The sequence below is a fragment of the Triticum aestivum genome, chromosome 5D (genome assembly GCF_018294505.1).
Source record: "Triticum aestivum cultivar Chinese Spring chromosome 5D, IWGSC CS RefSeq v2.1, whole genome shotgun sequence".
Classification (NCBI taxonomy): domain Eukaryota; kingdom Viridiplantae; phylum Streptophyta; class Magnoliopsida; order Poales; family Poaceae; genus Triticum; species Triticum aestivum.
The window spans coordinates 439,315,839-439,328,621 of record NC_057808.1 but is presented as its reverse complement, the minus strand read 5'-3'; positions in this window follow the sequence as shown (position 1 = coordinate 439,328,621).

Sequence of the window (12,783 nt, the reverse complement as noted above, 5' to 3'; positions counted from 1 at the left end):
AGCTTCTTGAAAAGGAAAGCCAAGCGAAAGCGGCGGACCTGAAGAAAGCCATGGAAGAAGCCAAGGAAACCCGCTCAAAAATCAGAGCGGTGAAGGAGGAGCTCCTTCAAGCCGGAGATATCACGGCTGGGAAGCCCTTTTTGTTGCGGACGAAGTTCGGAGATCCAAAGTATGCCCCTCTGGATCAATTATGGAGTGCTGCAGATGCGTACTTGGACTTGGCAATGAGTGCTGCTGATGCGACTGAGTTTTTCAAAGATCAGAAAGATCATGAAGTTGAAAGGTTATTCTGGTCGCAGTTCAGTGCTCCAACGCGTCCGCGGCTGTTAAATGAACAAATGGCCGAGTGGGCCGAGCTCCATAGGTTGTCCGGACTTGCCATGAGTTCTGTCGTGGATTATCTTTGGCCGAAGGGACCAAGGCCGAATAAATATTTCGGTTTAGTGCAACGATTCCTGGGTGTTGTGCCGCATATCGACGCTGTAAAGAGGTCGGCGTGCATAGAGGGTGTGCGGATGGCTCTTGCCCATGTTAAGACATACTGGGCAGAGATGGAGGCCACCGCTATTGCAACCCGGGGCCCAGCCGTAGGCCAGGTCTCGGCCGAGCACTATTTTGAAGAAGTCCTAGAAGGCGCTCATTTAATAGAGGCTCGGTGCTCAAAGAGTATCATGTTCGAGTGACATGTATCCCAATTGTAGAAACAATGCTATTTGGATTATAAAGGCTATGTTTATACTTTTGCCTGAAAGTATTATGATGCCTCCTGTGCGGCCGTTTATGTATGTATATGACCTGAAAGTTTGCAGTCGTCGGCTTCAGCCCCCACGCATATAATGCGGGGGTGTTTAGAAAAGCGCGTATTCACACTTGATCCAATGTCTTGGTCCATTAAGGAGGTGATAGCGCGGCAAACAAGGCAATCGGACTATATAGCTTTAACACTTTCACTTAGCCATAGGAGTTTGACGGCGGGGCTACTATATAGCCCCTGGTACTTCCGCGCTCATCCGAATACGGTGCGCGTACATACATGACCCGGGAAACCGGCCCTTCGTTAATGCGGAGGAATCGCGAAGATTCCGCTGAGTCATCGAGTGGTTGACCAGTCTCGCGCTTTATCATGACAGTCAGTTTTCGGCTTTCTCTACTGAGGTGCTCATCCAGATGAACCAGGGCACAATCGCAGCAGTTCTCCCGGTGCCACCTTAGTCGATAGAGCGGAACGTAAGGTAGCAAAACACGGGAGCCGGGCAAACCCAACTATTGACCAAAGACATGATTCGGAGCTGATGCATATAAGGCCAAACTCGCGACGCCGAACACTCCCTAAGGTATTCGGACTTTACAACATATACTGGGCTGAGTAACGCCCTCGATAATGAGCCCTGAATTTCCAGGTACGTGCATTAGTCTGACGTGACGAAATGCCAATAACGCCAGCATCCCTCTCGGTTGTGTTGAGTATCCGGAGGGTGTGAAGCAACAAGAGACAGTAAAAAAGGTTTACACAGGGTCTTAATCTAAAAAGAAACCTTTGAGCGGGGCCCTGCTGCACGTCTGTGCCTGTGTCTCCGTTGTGCCGTATCCTGGAAGGGTGTAGCACGATGATCATCTGTAAAAGAGAAAAACCCAGGTGAAAGTCTTCGTGCGAAAAATTGGTTATTCTTAATGAACCATTAAAATGCAATCTAAATAGGGTCAAGCCGAACTGTAGCCCTTTTTACATGCGGGAAGCCCCTAGCACCACCTATGGGGGTATATCCATCGACCCAATCTCAGGTTTATCTGAGCTGTTACAGCTAGTGGTGCGCCGGACTCGTCTAACCGTGTCCGCGGTCTTGACGATCGATCATTTATTCTGGTTGGAGAGGCCGTTCAGTGTTCGGCTGCTAGAGCCGCCACATATTCCTCCGCACGTAAGGAACGCTCTGTGTTTCCGCAAACTATGATCATGCCACGTGGACTGGGCATCTTGAGCTTAAGATAAGCGTAATGCGGTACTGCGTTGAAACGAGCGAAGGCCGTTCTTTCGAGTAGTGCGTGATAGCCGCTTCAGAATGGAGCGAGGTCGAAGGTTAATTCCTCGCTTCGGAAGTTGTCGGGAGAACCGAATACAACCTGTAAAACTAGAGAGCCCGTGCAGCGGGCCTCTGGGCCTGGTATTACTCCTTTAAAGGTAGTATTGCTTTGGCTTATTCTTGTCGGGTTTATCCCCATTTTGCGGACGGTGTCCTGATATATCAGATTAAGACTACTGCCGTCGTCCATAAGGAGTCGGGTGAGGTGGTATCCGTCAATTATTGGGTCTAGCACCAAGGCAGCCGATCCTTCGTGCCGTTTACTAGTCGGGTGATCCCTGCGATCAAAAGTGATCGGGCGGGCCAACCAAGGGTTGAACTTGGGGGTGACGTGCTCCACGGCGTATATGCCTCGGGGTGCGCGCTGGCGCCTCCTCTTCGGTATGTGAGTTGCGTAAATCATGTTCACTGTTTTGACCTCTGGTGGGAATTTTTTCTGTCCCCCAGTGTTCGGCTGGCGAGGCTCATCCTCATCTTCGTTTAGTGTCTCCCTCCCCTTGTGTTCGGCGTTTAGCTTGCCGGCTTGCTTGAAGACCCACCATTCTCTGTTGGTGTGATTTGCAGGTTTGTCGGAGGTGCCATGAATCTTACATAATCTGTCTAGAATCTTGTTTAGGCTGGATGGTCCATCTCTGCTGCCTTTAAATGGCTTTTTTCAGTTGACCGGGTCGAGAGCCCCTGAATCCGGCGTTTACCGCCGTGTTGTCTGGGCTGTCTTCGTTGTTTCAACGCTTGCTTTTATTGCGTCATGGTTTCCCGTTGCCATCCCTGACTTCAAATGTGCCTGGGTTGCTGGTGCCGCTACGGGCCAGCCAGCTGTCTTCGCCCGTGCAAAAGCGGGTCATAAGGCTTGTTAGGGCTGTCATTGTCCTCGGTTTTTCTTGGCCGAGGTGTCTGGCGAGCCATTCGTCCCGGACACTGTGTTTGAAAGCCGCTAAGGCTTCGGCATCCGGGCAGTCGATGATTTGATTCTTCTTCGTGAGAAATCTGTTCCAAAGCTTTCGGGCTAACTCTCCGGGCTGTCGTATTATGTGACTTAAATCGTCTGCGTCCGGAGGTCGGACATAGGTCCCTTGAAAATTGGCCCTAAAAGCATCCTCAAGCTCTTCCCAGCTTCCAATTGAGTTTTCGGGGAGGCTTTTCAGCCAGTGCCGAGCTGGTCCTTTCAACTTGAGGGGCAGGTATTTGATGGCGTGGAGATCATCTCCGCGAGCCATGTGGATGTGAAGGATAAAGTCCTCGATCCAGACCCCAGGGTCTGTCGTTCCGTCGTATGCCTCTATGTTTACGGGTTTAAATCCCTCTGGAAATTCGTGGTCCAGCACATCATCGGTGAAGCATAGGGGGTGCGCGGCACCCCTGTATTTGGATGTGTCATGGCATTCTTCGGACGGTTGTAGCGTTTGGTTTTGATTCCGAGCTGTTATTCGGTCAGTATAGTCGTTTGGGCGGCCATGATTCTGTGCCGGAGCACGCTTCCTAGATCCGTAGATGGACCTGGCCAAACCGGCTTTTTTGAGCAGGTCTTCACGTAAATCATGTGCTGACTTGTGTGCGACATTGTTAGCCGCCCTGTCGTGGCCACGGGGTGGTCGATCCGGCTGATCGACCGTTTTATTTTTCGGCTGAATGGGCTCCAAAGCCTCGTCGTTGAATTCAGGCAGCAGCTTGCGCTTTGGATAGCTTTTTGTGTGGCGACTGCCGCCGTACTTCTCTTCAGTGTCAAGCACTTTATTCCATCTGCTGTTGAGCGTATTCTGCGCGGCCTTCAGCCTTTGCTTCTGCTTCTTCAGGCTCCTCGCGGTGGCAATAAGCCTTCTATGGAGGTTTTCTTGTTCCAAGTGCCTTTTCGGGATGATGTGTCCATCGTCGTCCGGACTGTTCTCCTCTCCGGAGACAGGTTGATCAGCTTTACCCTCGGCATCGCCGTGATCGGACAGCGGTTCTGTACTATGTTCGCCGTCCGCTGGCTCATCCTGCTCCATCGCTGGGTCCATGTGGTCGTCGTTTCCTTTGGAGTCGATCGGGGTATTATTCTTTCTTGCGCTGTTATCGCCGTTTTTGCTGAGGCGGGATTTGGAGCGGCGCCTACGTCGTCTCTTTGGTTGCTTCTCGACGGGACTATCCTTCACTGCTTCCTCCCGTTCCTCGTCGTTGTTTTCTTTGGGTGTATCCACCATGTATATATCGTGTGATGAAGTGGCTGTCCAGCGCCCTGTGGACGGTGGTTCCTGTTTCTCTCCTGCATAATCGTCCATACCGTCGATGTCTTCAGAGTCGAAATCGAGCATGTCGGTTAAGTCGTCGATAGTGGCTATTAAGTGGGTGGTGGGTGGGGAATGAATTTCTTCGTCGTCCGCTTCCCACTCAAGCCGAACATAGTTCGGCCAAGGGTCTCCTGACAAGGAGAGAGACCTCAATGAATTTAGCACGTCACCCAAGGGAGAGTGCTAAAAGATGTGCGTGGAGGTAAACTCCATGATCGGTGCCCAATCAGAATCGATAGGCACGGACGCAGGCGGTTTGGAGCCCGTGGCCGGGGACGAATCCAAGGGTTCGGCAACACAGGTGTCATAGGAGGTGAAGTCAGTATTCGGCTCTGTCGCCGCTGAGTGTGCGGCCTCCGTGGCGGGGTCTATCCACCCGTCCTCGGACAACACGATCTGCTCTGGATTGAGGGCCGGAGTAGCCACAGGTGTGATCTCCCGAACACCGTCCGACGGCAGAGCTAAGTCATGCTCGTCGTGACTGTGCGGCGCACCTAACATGGGCTTGAATTCATCGAAGATAAAGTCTCCGCGGATGTCGGCAGTATAGTTCAAGCTTCCAAACCTGACCTGACGGCCAGGGGCATAGCTCTCGATCTGCTCCAGATGGCCAAGCGAGTTGGCCCGCAGTACGAAGCCGCCGAACACGAAGATCTGTCCGGGGAGAAAAACCTCACCCTGGATCGCATTGTTGCCGATGATCGAAGGAGCCATCAAGCCTTTATCGTGACGACACAGTGGAACTCTCAATAAAGCACCAATGTCGGTGTCAAAACCGGCGGATCTCGGGTAGGGGGTCCCGAACTGTGCGTCTAAGGCGGATGGTAACAGGAGGCGGGGGACATAATGTTTACCCAGGTTCAGGCCCTCTCGATGGAGGTAATACCCTACTTCCTGCTTGATTGATCTTGATGATATGATTATTACAAGAGTTGATCTACCACGAGATCGTATAGGCTAAACCCTAGAAGCTAAACTATGATTATGATTATTCTTGTCCTACGGACTAAACCCTCCGGTTTATATAGACACCAGAGGGGGCTAGGGTTACACAGAGTCAGTTACAAGGGAGGAGATCTACATATCCGACTTGCCAAGCTTGCCTTCCATGCAAAGGAGAGTCCCACCCGGACACGGGACGGAGTCTTCAATCTTGTATCTTCATAGTCCAACAGTCCGGCCAAAGTATATAGTCCGGCTGTCCGAGGACCCCCTAATCCAGGACTCCCTCAGGGGGGAGGCGCCTTAGCGGGGATGGAAGATTGGACGATTATGTGCGGACAAGGATGGAGAAGCGAATATGTGCTGCGGGAAGTGGACAGGTGATGATGACTAGAGCATGTCGCTTGACTTACGAGACACATACCAGCAGCATAGGGTCATATCAATGCGAGACAACTTGCTTGAGTGATCACAGTACTGGTACTCCCTATAGTACCTACTACCATGCCCTAACTTGCTTGACTAGAGTAGTAGTGGAGTAGGACTCTGCTCTACTACTAGCACCGGAGGATTAGTATATGTCTCCCACGAGATAAACAACTCGTATAAATGCATCTTGATGTTCCATGCAACGCATGGGCCTCTTGCTAGTATTACTTATACTTATCTCTACTCTTATAAAAACAGAGTTGGTGATGATGGTGTGCCTACCATCCTGCAATATAGGCCGTCCGATCTATATCTCACGGATAGGAAGGAAACTATGGCAATTTTGCAGAAAGATACCCGCACCCCTCATCACATTTGCAGATAAGGCCTTCCCTCGTTCATCCTTATCTCCCACAAGATAAACTACTCATATAAATGCATCTTGATGTTCCGTGCAACGCACGGGGATCTTGCTAGTACTCCTATAAAAGACTCAGTTGGTGATGATGGTGTGTCTGCCATCCGCCATTTCTGACCATTAGATCCGCATCTAACGGTTGTGATGTAAGTTGTGGTCTTTTGCAACAATTCCCACTTCTCTGCTCCAATTTACACAAAACCCCTTAGTATCTTGAAACCAACCACATTCCTCCCTTACCTCATCAAAACAACCCAAAGAATATATTTGGAGTGAAACATAAGATATTTTTAGTGATATGTATATCAAAACTAAACTGTTTTCTTTCAAATTTGTGTATACGTATTATTCTATATTGGATCCGTTGCAACGGATGGGCTCATTGCTATAAAGGTTTATCTCTTGAATCGTCCGCAACGAACACCTGGTGTATTGGTCCGGGCCGGATCCTTGCAACGCGATGGCCTGAGTTCGAATTCGATTAAGGATGGATTCGTTTCCTTCTAACTTCCTGTACGAATGTGTAGCCAGCCTGCAAGTAATTTACACTGTACTGACAGTGGAACCCACAGAGTACTTAGAATACAAGATTAAGGATGCAATTAACTTTTTATAGAGGGAGAATCATACACACAATTAACTCAAATGGATTGGACGTGACTCTATTATTATCCAACGGCAACCGGAAAATTTCCTCCCATGGGCCGGAGTAGGTTTCCCAGTTTGCATGTGGGTTTAACGGAGGGGTTTGATGAAGGCGAGGAGGCGTGTTCAGCCGGGCGTGCAGCGGGCGGCGCAGTACTATTCGATTTGACAGCTACTAGTATATTATAAAAAAGAAAGAAGAGTAGTAGAGATAGAGACTAGGGAGGAGCACCATCTACTGCTTCGTGTGCTACTCCTGCGCTCCATTCGACGGCCGCAACGTCCCCTACAGCCACTCCCTCCTGCTCCATTTGACGGGCGCTGTTGAAATTTGGGGAGCGCACTCTCACGACTGCTGGCAGCGACGACTTCACTGACGAGACTTCTTCCCCGAACTCGGCAACCTCTTCCTCAATGACATGGGCGACAACCTCAACGCCAACGGTGCTGCTCCCGTTGCACCGTATGTTTTTCTGTCCTTCCTGTTCAAAATCATGGTAGAATTCATGTTTCTAGTCTGTGTCCTAGATTCGATCTATTCATCTACCATGCTAGTCCACATGATTAGTTTAATCTCTGTTTTAGCCGCCATGATTTATTTTGTGCTTATTAAGACTAAATCTCGTAGTAACTTGCTCATATATTCAACTGGCGCACCGTCCCCTACAGTCACTCCCGTTTCATGGACGGCCTGGTCGATGCCTCCAAGGAGCCCTTCGTCTACTGCTATGAGTGCCCAATGCCGTTTTGGGGCTCGCCGGCGGACCTCGTGCATCACCTCACGCAGCCGTCCGTCTATCACTACTGGCCCTTGGCGGAGAACACCAAGTACGAGACGTGCTACCCGTTCAACATGCTGGAGTCGCTGGAGGATCACCGCCGCCTGCTAGTCTCGGAGGAGGACGACATCGTCTTCCTCTTGATCATGGGCACCGGCGAGGGCCGCGTAGGCCGCCGCCCCGTCTATGTAGTGTGCGTCAGGGGCGACGCCGCTGACGCTGACACTGACACGAGGCCGATGTACGGGTGCGTGCTCACTGTTACTACCCCTCGGAGGTACGTGGGTGACGACACTGGCTACGTCAAGCTGACTAGGACTGTGCCGAGCTGGGACCTTCCCGTCGATGTGGACATGGAAGACGCATGGCATGATTTGACCCCAACAATGTGCACGGGGACTCCAAGCACTAAAAAAAATACACTTCCGTGATGATACGTGTTTGTCACAGTAGGTCACATTTTTTGTCTTGCATGTACATCCATGACAAATTTATGACAAAATGAAGATAGTCATACCTGTGCTGTCGTAGAAGTGTTCCATGACATTACCAAAATTACCATCACGGAAGTGTCCACTTCCATGACGATAAATCGCGCTTCATAGAAGTGCTTTCGTCAAGGGTGACTGACACGTGGCATCCATCGTAACGGGACGTCGTTAAGCTATCGGGTCCGGTTTTGGATCCGATAACCCGTTAATAGCCACGACCAATGCCGATTTTCCACGTGTAAAATTCTCATTGGCCGGCGGAACCACACGTCAGCTCCACGTTGGCACATGTGTCACTCATCCAATGGTCGAGATGGGCCTATGATATGTTGACACATGGACGGGCCCAAAAGTGGCCCATAAAGTTTAAATGGGCCGGCCCAACTAAAGGCCCACAAGATTTAGCGGACCATAATGGACCGACCTAGCTAAAGGCCCACAAGATTTTGCAGACCATAATGGGCCGGCCCAGCTAAAGGCCCACAAGATTTAGCAGACCACAATGGGCCAGCCCAGCTAAAGGCCCACAAGATTTTGCAGACCATAATGGGCCAGCCCATCTAAAGGTCCACAAGATTTAGCGGACCACAATGGGCAAGCCCAGCTAAAGGCCCACAAGATTTTGCAGACCATAATGGGCCGGCCCAGCTAAAGGCCCAACATTCTCAGTTAAGGCCCGTACGGCTAGTGTCAAATCGGCCCGTCAACGGCCTATCCTAAACTTGTCATCATCGCGGCCCATGGTCACTTCTGGCCCGTTAACAGTCCGCTAAGTATATGGGCCGAATTACGGCCCGGTGTATTTCCGGCTTGTTAAAGGTCCTGCTTCATTTGGGCCCATTTACAGGCCATTGAAACTTTCGGCCCATAAACGACCGTGAAGGATTTGGGTCATATTCGGCCATGTCTGACATTCGGCCTGTTAGAGGCCGACTATAGATTTGGGCCACTTTCTGCCTCTTGTGATTTTCGGCCTGTTAACGTCAGACGAAATCCATGGGCCATATGTGGCCCAACGTCACATCGAGCCCATTAACAACCCATATAAAAATGACGATAATCTAGCCCGACCGAACCTCCGGCTTGTTAAAGGCCCGTGTATTAGGTCGGCGCATTTACGGCCCATCCGAATTTCGGCTTGTGAAAGATCCGCATCGTAAATGGGCCACCATTTCGGCCTGCTAAGACCAGTGGGTTATTTGGCACAACCAGGGCCCAATCTCACTTTCGGTCTTTTTAAGGCCCATGTTTTTATGGGCTCGAGATATTTACACCTGTAAACAGCCTATTGTTACTGAGGGCCCAAATTATGTTTAGGCCTGTTAAAGGCCCACTATGGGCACATGCCTACCAGAAAAATATGAAATCTTATGCTGATTTAGGCCCAGATATTTTTAGTGGGCTACATGCAAATTTCGACCCATAATCGTTTTTAGCCCAATTGGAATGGGCCCGAAGAATGTTGGCATGTTGGGCTCCTACGAAGCTTTCGGCCGAATACATTACTAAGATAAACCTACACTATACAAAAATAGCGTCATAATTATTGCAGCCTTTGGCAGCATCATAAATGCTGTATCACAACAAAATAAATTCCAACCATACAACAAAGGCTGCAATAATTAAGACGTCCATTAGGCATGTTGCAGCACGATCTTCACTTTTTTTTTCTGCCATTACTCTTGAACAACGAAGCGAATGTATGATAGTCTGGTTTCAAAACCATTCATATCTTGACGACATTTGTCAACCACTATTCTAGTTTCCAAAACAACGTCCATTAGGGATTGGACTTGTGTCTGGAGCACAGATATATCACTCTGTCTAGCAGGAAGATTTTGTCCAGTAGGCGATTTGGACGAGGTTACCTTGACAACCAACCCAGAATTACGCAGGAAGGTGCTTTTTGCACTGTTAGTGGAGAGATACTGACGCACTGCAGCAAGAGGTGACATTGTGCCTGTGGTAGCCTCGTCACCTTCAGGTGGTTGTGGCTGTTCAATCATTTGTTCCATAGCTTCCTGAAAGTTTGAACTTGTAGATTAGTGTACCAGATAAGTTACTAATGAGACAAAAACAAACAAAGTAGGTTACACGTTTATACATAACTTATTTTGGTGAACTACTGTAATACATTAGCATGTATTGTAGTGCCAACTACATAATAAAATCACTTTCAGAACATATGTCCATGTAGCATGCCTACTGTATTGTCTATTTCCTCACATTCGTTGACATCTAAGGATAAAGAGACATGGTTTAAAGTAGGATGAACATAGTATGACATCATTCATATCATGGGCAAACAGATATAAAACAAACAGGCTATTTTATCATTGTGTGCGCACGTGAACATAACAACTAGAATACAGATCAAGACCAAAATAATATCCTTCATCTCTTTTAAACCATGTAAGGTGAAATGATACGTTAAGACAACTGTGTATAAAAGAGAACAGAGTAACTGACATTGGCTGCAAACCAAGTAGTTAAATGAACACATCATAGTACCAATCAGTTCAAAGGCAGGAGGAGTAAGGACTTACAACAGCGACTTGAACTGGTGTGCTCATGCCCTTCATCTTGCTGGTGTGGCAATCCTTGAAGATTTGCACTGCATTCGGTTCAAGTTCTTTTTGGTCCGCACATGCTTTCCTCTGTATTTGGAACAAGTCAATATAGATACGATAATATGGCACAGAAAAAGGAAGGAAGTAGCAGCTATTTACAAGAGCCCCGCAGTGTGCAATATAGCTACAAGATCCTGTTGTCTGTTGGAATTTCACTTTAGAACGTTTGGTCTTGTTCTTCAAATAGTTAGCCTAGAAGAAGATACACTTGTAAGGCACATACATAAATACAAGTTCAATATGTGGTCTGATCAAATACATATAGCCTACCTGATAATTTGGATTAGACCAGTGTTTAACGACGGCTGTCCAGTCTTCATCTGTAATATATTCCACTGGAGATGTTTGGGTGATTTCATTGTTAGCCTTGCCTTCAAAGTGAGATTTTCTAAGGTGGTACCGATACTGTCGCAGAGCAAAATGAAAAACATGAGTGCATGCTTGTTTAGTTGCATCATCTTTCGGATCCAACTTGAACCTCATCTGTTAAAAAAAGAATGTGAGTCTTATTAGGAGGAAGCTAGAAAGTATGGGACAGAGCAAGACAATATTACTAATTGCGATGAATAACATTACTTATGGATAAATGGTCAAGGAAGGTGTTAAACTGGGTATTGTCTTTCTCATTCCTGTACTGGATCCACGTTGGGAGGATACGTGCATGACACCTAACGGCAACAGCTGCCTCTAGTACTAACTTGGCTGACTCTGTAGCATCACGTGGCCTTTTTAAACCTGCCTCAAAATGGATCTCCATTCTTCCTCCTTTAGATTTTGTTAATCTGTCAAGCATTATCCCTGATGTCTGTTTCCGCTTGCGTCGTGGTGCTAGTTCAACAACGAATATGGAAAGTATTAGTGTACATCAAACTGTGAGAGTACATATAAAGGAGCATGCAACTGCAACTTGACTCGGTCAGGTACCGTCTTGGTGTTGATGCTCATGAGGTTCATCTGATCTTGCCAAGTCCTGTTGTGTCAGTAGTGCTTCGGAAGTAGTGTTAGGTGTGAAGGCAGCTTGGGAACTGGCCAGTTCTGGAGCAAACGAACGAGTAACTTGTTGAGATGCTGGTACAGTTGAAGCGGATGCTGCAGCTGGTGGAGCAGGTGATAATGTGTTTGTAGATTTAGCCGATGGATTTGGACCTTCTACTGCACTATAAGTACCAGCAGGATCTAGACGGCAGATCCTTTTCCGTTTCACCCGACGAGTAACACCACTCCCTACTATATTATTTTCCTTGCTCTTTTTTGACTTTGCCATGTCAAGCAGTACCCACAACACAAAAGAATAAAATCGCTCTTCAGAACTCATTGATGCATGATACAGACAAGAAATACTTTGATGTAAGACAACCGTATGAGGATGGAATATGTAAGAAAAATAGGACGGCATGACATATTCACAGCTACGATGTGTAAACTAAGCAGAAGGATTTTCAAGAAAATAGAAGTAATGCAAGCTAGACACCATATGAAAGATGCAACCAATATTACTCTGCCAAGTTAAAAGTGTCTTGTCATAAGTGGCAATTCGAAAAATTAGAAGCAGTACAACATAGAAATCAATGCAAGATGCAACCACTATCAAACTGCCATGTTAAAAGATCATATGCTGGCTCACTCTCTCGAAGATGCTCATAGGGGTAGGGTGTGCGTGTGTGCGCTTATAGCGGTGAGTGCTTGCACGTATATATGAGCCCTTGCGTCTATACCGTGTTAAAAAAATACATGTCATGATTATACGGTCACTGGCTCACCCGTACAACTCCGTATTTTGTTGATGACACAATCAATTGACCAGTCAAACGTTCCACGTGGCACAACTAGTGTTGACCATCGGGGCGCGTAACCGTAGGGCCCACCTATCAGCCCGTATATGAAAGAAAGAAATGGTAGTTTGAGTCTGTACTGTGTTAATAAAATATATTTTAGGGTGATCATACGGTCACTGGCTCACCATACAGCTCCGTAATTTGTTGATGACACGATCAATTGACCAGTCAAACGATCCACATTCAGCAGCGCACATTACCATAGGGCCCACCCGTCAGTGCGTATATGAAGGACAGAAATGGTAATAAATTAGTGGTCGGTGGGT